At 36.8% G+C, this 7,113-nt stretch overlaps 2 long non-coding RNA genes across 2 annotated transcripts; one reads left to right on the forward strand and one right to left on the reverse strand.

The window, feature by feature from the left end:
* Positions 1-10: 10 nt before the first annotated feature.
* On the forward strand, positions 11-2,914 carry LOC144961775 (uncharacterized). The gene is made up of 2 exons (XR_013643278.1): positions 11-1,735; positions 2,277-2,914. It is a non-coding gene; the product is annotated as an uncharacterized LOC144961775 (long non-coding RNA).
* A 936-nt stretch (positions 2,915-3,850) lies between these two features.
* LOC144961776 (uncharacterized) lies at positions 3,851-5,298 on the reverse strand. Its single transcript, XR_013643279.1, has 2 exons — positions 5,176-5,298; positions 3,851-4,174 (listed from the first exon to the last, which is right to left on the reverse strand). It is a non-coding gene; the product is annotated as an uncharacterized LOC144961776 (long non-coding RNA).
* Between the last annotated feature and the right edge of the window lie 1,815 nt (positions 5,299-7,113).

The raw sequence follows: 7,113 nt of genomic DNA on the forward strand, positions 1-7,113 counted from the left end.
TAATCTGTCTGTGTTTTTTTGCAGCCGCAAAATTCGCACTTTTCCGCAATTTATACTATTTTTTTAAATGAAAAATCTCTACTTTTCACTGTTTTTGAACCCAAGTGATAAAATTTGGCAAAATTTTGGATTTCAAATGGCAATTTTCAACGATGCCAGCTAATGGGCAGGAAGGTCACTGTGTCTTCTCTCCCCCTATATCTGTTTTTCCAACTTTTTTCTGTCTTTGTCTTGGAATGAGATTACTTGGTTTTGTCCTGGCCCAGGCCGGAGTGCTTAACTAGGAGGGAAACGAATGTATAGCTATGGTTTTGGGTGATGATTTTTTTCCCTTTGTAAATCATTTCTCTATTATGTCATCATCATCATTGCCTTTTTCACCCTGGGTCAGGGTATAGGCCACAGACAAACAGTTTCCATCCTTCTCTATCCTGAGCTAACTTTTTTATCTTATTCCATGTCTTACCACTTCTCTGTATATCAGCTTCTTTAATTCTTCTCCATGTTCCTTGTGGCCTTCCCCTTGATCTTAACTTGAGAGCTTTTTCCCGTGGAAATGCTCTTGGCAGGTCTGTGTTTTTAGTTTTAGTCAGGCTTATTTACATTCTATTCGACTCGTGTCCTCAGTCAATGTCATTGGCTGTCTGTAGACAATAAGAAGTGAAAGTGAATTCAAAGTTTGGCTGGGGCCTTTCCAGTATTTCCTCCATAGCTTACCTTAAAGTCAACCAATTTGGTCGGGGTTCCTGACCTCCCATAGTGGGCAGGGAGGTAGCCTACTTACTGCGTCTTATATTTCTATCCCCCTTATGTCTGTTTTCCAAGTTGCTTTCTGTCTTTGTCTTGGAATGAGATGACTTGAGAGGGAAACAGCCAAAATGTATAGTTAGTTTTGGGAGATGATATTTATTTCCTTGTAAATCGTCTTTCTGTTATCCACTGTATTATGTTTTGTTTACAAATTATATTATATGATTTGTAAACATTTGAGTGTATTCCTCTTAGTGGGGACCTGTGCTTTGTGTCTGGATGAGACTTTTAGGTATCTCAAACTCAGTACTTTGACAGTGTGCTCTTGGAATCTACACCTGTTCCCTAATTGAATCAATTCCCTTTGTCTTACTTTTTCTTGGGTGCTTTAATTGTAATTCTAGAACTTTTTACTATCCCATTTTCTTCCTTTTTACTGGCGCTGATATGACCTTAATGTGTTGCAAGTGCCGTAAAATCCTCAAAAACAAAAACAGCAATGGAACAGAATTGAACAGTATTTTTTATTTATTTATGTATGTACGTACACCGTGATGGAAAGGCAGTGTTTGTGTGTCTAGGTGACTGAGTGGATGGTGGATTGTAAAATCAAAACCACTTGTCGTACTTTACAAAAACATGTATTTAAAATTTTGGTCCAAAAAACTCGTCATTCATTTTTTATCAATGATTCAAATGACCTGCATCTTGGTAAAAACTCTCTAACCTGGGACTTCTTGAAGACTCCCGAGGTCCCACGTTTGAGAGTTTTTGCCAAGATGAGGGTTATTTAAGTGGATGGATATTTGAATGACGAGTTTTCTGGCCAAATTTTTTAATACGTGTCGGTGCAGAGAATGGCAGTTAGCTGGATAATTACAGTACTTAGTTCTTTAAGTTTTAAGTCATGTGTGTTTCCAAACTCTTGTGATAATGACATTGTTGTGTTGTAACTCAAGATGGTTGTAATAGTTAATGTTCACAGGCTTCTGGGTGGGGATCCTGACCTCCCATAGCGGGCAGGGGGGTACATATTGTGTCTTCTATCCCCTTATATCTGTTTTCCAACATGCTTTCTGTCTTTGTCTTGGAATGAGATTACTTGGTTTTGTCCTGGCCCTGGCCCGAGTCCTGGCTGGGAGGGAAACAGTCAAATGCATAGTTATTGTTTTGAGAGATGATATTTTTTTCCTTGTAAATCATCTCTCTGTTATGTATTATTATATTTATATTTAATGTATGATGTAAGCATTTGAGTGTGTTCCTCCTTGTTGGATTTTGTGCTTGTGTCCGGATGAGACTTATAGGTGATCTCAAGCTAAGTACATTGATGGTATGCTCTTGGAATCTACATCTGATCCCTATTTGTTCCCAATTCCCCTTTGTCTTACTCTCTCTTGGGTGTTTTAATTGTAATTCTAGAACTTTTTACTATCCCATTTTCTTCCTTTTTACTGGCGCTGATATAACCTAAATGTGTTGCAAGCGCCGTAAAACCCTTAAAAACAAACAAAACATGTTCACAGGCTTTTCCCCATTGTATTGAAGTAGCTACGGTTTGACGGTAAACATGGGGTAAAGTTAAACCATATAAATATAAATGGATTCAATCAAAAGAAAGAATAAAAAATGTCATGAAAACAACATTCTGTCATCTTTAACACACTTTCGGCAACTTTGAATTGTTCTACTACCAAATCAAAATGAATTGCTTGGCTTTTACTGTTTAAAAAGGTAAAAATTTGAAAGAAAAAAATAACAACAAAAGAAAATGGAAACAAAAAAACCCCACAAGTAACAATAGACGTCATAGTATCAAGTCCCCATCCTGACGTCACAGTCTAGTATATGTAATGTCAACCAAATAGCACATACTGTTTTCTTTAATAAAACGCCAGTATTGAAGTGTTGTATTATTCAAGGCCCATAATCAAGTATTGACAAGGAAAATATAACTCTTTCATCAATCCAGGAATAATCCAATGTTTTCACTGTGACATAAGGTAGGCAAGCTGGTACGTAATAATAAACAATTACAACGAATCATCAATGGGTTACATGCCTTGATTATCCTCCCATTTTCTATCTTGATTTATAACTTATGATTTAACTTTAACCAAAATATGTGGAAAATGAAATAAAGAAATCCTTTGAGTTGGTTTAAGTTTAAGTTTAAGAGTCTTTGACTGAATTTTTAAAAAGCTTTGTACGTGTTCATTCACATTGGATTTTGGACGGGGTCTTCTGACATCCCATGGTAGGTGGAGTGGTTACTTTTTGATGTCTTTATGTCTCCGTATATTTTTTTGCCTTTCTGTATTCTGGGTGGGGTTTCCGACCTCCCGTTGTGGGCAGGGAGGTACTTGCCGTCTTCTATCCCCCTGTATCTGTTTACCAATTGCTTTGTCTTTGTCTTGGAATGAGATTACTTAGTTTTTGTCCTGACCATGGCCGGAGTCCTTGGCTGGTAGGCAAACACTCGAATGTATAGTTATAGTTTTGGGAGATTCTATTTTTTTTCCTTGTAAATCATCTCTTTGTTATGTACTGTTTTTTTTTAACATATGACTTGTAAACATTTGAGTGTATTCCTCTTAGTGGGATCCTTGCTGGTGTCTGGATGAGACTTTAGGGTGATTTCAAACTGAGTAAAAGTACATTGACGGAATGCTCTTGGAATCTACATCTGTTCCCTATTAGAACCAATTCCCTTTGTCTTCCTTTTCATGGTTGTACAGAGTTTGAATACCCACTACGTTGTGTGGCCTTGAGCAAGTCACCTAGCCCTAGTTCAGTTTGAAGCACTGGATTGCAGCTGACGCCTGGGTTGTTCCATTCTTCCCTTGGAATAGACCCTAGAGACAAATTTCTTCTATGAGATGAATAAAGGGAATTTTATTTAATTTTTTAAAATTTACTTTTTTATTGTCTCTCATCTGTTTCATACAGTCTATAATAGAGATGATGCTTAATAACTTGTGCATGGGAGACCTGATAAATCAGTGGTTTTTTCAGCCAACAACAAAAACAAGTAGTCACAAGTACCGTAAAACCCTTAAAAACAAAACAAACAATAAAGTAAATAAAATAAGACTATAAATTGAATTAATTACATTTTTATTTAAAATGCCGATGAAACATTCCACTCTAAGACTGGGAAACAAAAATTACAACTAAAACAAGGACGAAATGTGAGGCTGTGAAATGGAATGAGGCCATTGGTGAAAGCATTGAGTCGATTTGACCAGTTCTAGGTTTAATTATCTCTTATTCTTATAGTCATCGTAGTCGTAGGTTGTGACATGGAATGAGGCCATTGGTGAAAGCATTGAGTCGATTTGACCAGTTCTAGGTTTATATTATCTCTTATTCTTATAGTCATCGTAGTCGTAGGTTGTGAAAGGAACTTTCATCTCCAAGTAACCTGGAAATTTAACAAAAAAAAGGTATAAAAGGTCATTCCATTATTTAAAAAAAGAAGAGGAAAGAAAATAAAAATCACTTTTATGAAAAAAATTAATAATTGTAGAACAAGATAGACCTGCCATCGACAACATAATTTTATATAACAAACACTGTGAGCTTTTGTAAGATTCAACATCCACCAAATGTGCTCAAAGTTCTTTACAAGGGGTCCTAAGCCTACAGCAATACCATGTCGGATGAGAAGTGATGGCGACAAGTTGTGTGCTGTTACAATTTTTATAAAGAACTGAACAAGTGTGTATAAAAAGTGCCAGACAAAGCAAGCAAGAAAAAAACACTTTTTGATTAAAAATTATTATGCATTTCTGCTTTTTTGTTCCACAGTATGCATCATCAAGGTCATGTGGGTGATTTAATCAATTTGTTGTCGAGACAATTCAGGGAATGGCAGTCCTTATTAGGTGTGGATTAAATATGGATTTGACCTTGTAAAAAGACCTATTGTGTGTGACTCATACTTGGAATTGATATTTGAAAACATCAATTCCACGGAATGGGATATCGGCATGCTGGGAAATGATCTGGAGGACCGTACTGAATCCTCGCCAGACAAAAATCAAGTGATTTGTTTTTATATGAATAATGTCTTTGTTTTGTACAATGACACACTTTCCTTTAAAATTACACTTTTTTTTGTTCAGTCCCAACGACACCTTTTATTCAGTTGAGGTTGGCAGCTCTGTCCAAGCCCATTCCTGTATCACCAAACCATCCAAACCCCCCCCCCCCCCCCCCCCCCCCCCCCCCTCTGTCCAAGCCCATTCCTGTATCACCAAACCATCCAAACCCCACCTCTGTCCAAGCCCATTCCTGTATCACCAAACCATCCAAAGCCAGCTCTGTCCAAGACCATTCCTGTATCACCAAACCATCCAAAGCCCATCTCTGACCAAGCCCATTCCTGTATCACCAAACCATCCAAACCCCATCTTTCCTCACCTTGATCCCAAGCCTTCATCACTTCCACTGTCAATTTCTTCTGCTGTTCCTGACACAACCCGTCTTCATCGAGTCAATGATCTCACCGGTATAAGGGGAGATAAATTGATCTAACAACTTTGTGTTCTTCAAAAGGAGAGAAGAAAAAAAATAAAAATTATTATTCCAGCCCTCTCATTGGAAAACCCTATCATTTCTTAGTAAAAAACTATATTCAACGATTCCAGAATATTTTCACACATTTTATTGGTGTGAAATTTGGTGTAAAAGAGCTGATTAGAAATTAAAAATAATCGTTTGGTGCGCATGAATACAAATCCAACGTTTTTAGTTTTGGGTCAAATTGTCATTCAAGCAGAAGGAGAAAGATACAAATTATGGTGAATAGAAGTACTAATACCATACCATTTGGGTACAAAATATCTAATAATATTACTTGTAGGGGTAGAATAAACGTATTCTTTCATTTCATTGTATTTATTAAACTCGTTATATTTTTATTGTGCAATAACACTTACGTGCAAGCTCTTTGTGTTATTGGGCACGATAAAAATAACTCGTTTAATAAAGACAATGAGATGAAAGAATCGTATAGTATTCATCCCTTGGGGAGATTTGTCTTGAGGGTCTATTCCAAGGGAAGACTGGAATAACCCAGGTGTCAGCCACAGAGCAGCACCGCAAAGTGAGCTAAGGTGAGGTGACTTGCTCAAGGCCACACAGCACATGGTACATTGAACTCGTTACCTTTCGGGTACGAAATAAAGACTGTACCACTGAAACACGCTGATGAACAATTTCTTTTAATCCTAGTCTCAATTATTTTAATCATCTGATCAGGATCAATCATAGAGACATCATTCAGAGCTGATAGTGACAAAAAAAAAATGGAGGATTACAATTTTGAACGATTGCCTTTAAGCCCCATTATTACTGTATCAACCCCACTTTTAGAGCAATTGAGATGATAAACTATCATTGATACTCTAGCTATCTTCTGGAGAGTGGGAAACTGCAGCTATTTGTTCCACCACATATCAAGTCTCTCACTCCAGAACATTGATTGTGGGGGAAATATAATCATTTTTTTTTAAAGGAGGAATTTCCTCCTCTCAATCCAAAATTGCGGATTTCCTTGGATCTGAGGAAAACCATCGGCACTGATCGCAGGTAAAATAAATAGAAAAAAAAACCTCAGTAAAGTCTTCTTCTTTTTCTATAAATATAAATACAGACAGTCAAACATGAAGTCAAATAAAACAGATACAAAGTTGGAAAATAGACCAGATATTGGTCTGCCTAGACTTGCAAACCAATGAATATTCATCAAATTCATTTTTTCATTTAAAAAATTAACAATTAGTGGTATGACACGCTTTCAGATCTGAAGGTCCTGGGTTTGAGCCTCGCTCTTGGTGCACACTAGTTGAGTCCTTGGAGAAGGCTCTTTACTATATTCTCTAACCGTACTCAGGGGTAAAATGAGTACCTGGCCGTTAAAAGCGCTGTCTCTGTCCGAAAAAAAAATTGTTATATCGCCTAAAAGGCGTCATGTCCCATCCCACATGTTAAGTGTTGCTGGTGGCCAGGGACCCCTTGTAGAGCGCTTTGAGCAGGTTAAGTGGATATTTCGCTATATAAAAGCTCAATTTAAAAAAAAATAATTTAATTCTACCCTTTACGTGTAAACAAGACACACCAACTATTTCTCTGTGTCTGTCTGGATTTTAAATGATGCATAAATTATAAATGTTTGTATTATTTTTGTTATTGGCTGAACAAGGGTTTTGAGCCCAAAACATTCTCTGTTTGGTACTTCATTCTTTTTTTTTTTAAGCTGTTATATTCATTTTGTTAATGACTTATTTATTAGAAACCAGGATAAGATTGACTCCTATAGAAGACCTGTGCCTCTGAAGGTTTAGAAGAGTTGTGTTG

The sequence above is a fragment of the Berghia stephanieae genome, unplaced genomic scaffold (assembly GCF_034508935.2).
Source record: "Berghia stephanieae isolate SIO BIC M18660-M18661 unplaced genomic scaffold, UCSD_Bste_1.3 scaffold4062, whole genome shotgun sequence".
In the NCBI taxonomy this organism is placed as follows: Eukaryota; Metazoa; Mollusca; class Gastropoda; order Nudibranchia; family Aeolidiidae; genus Berghia; species Berghia stephanieae.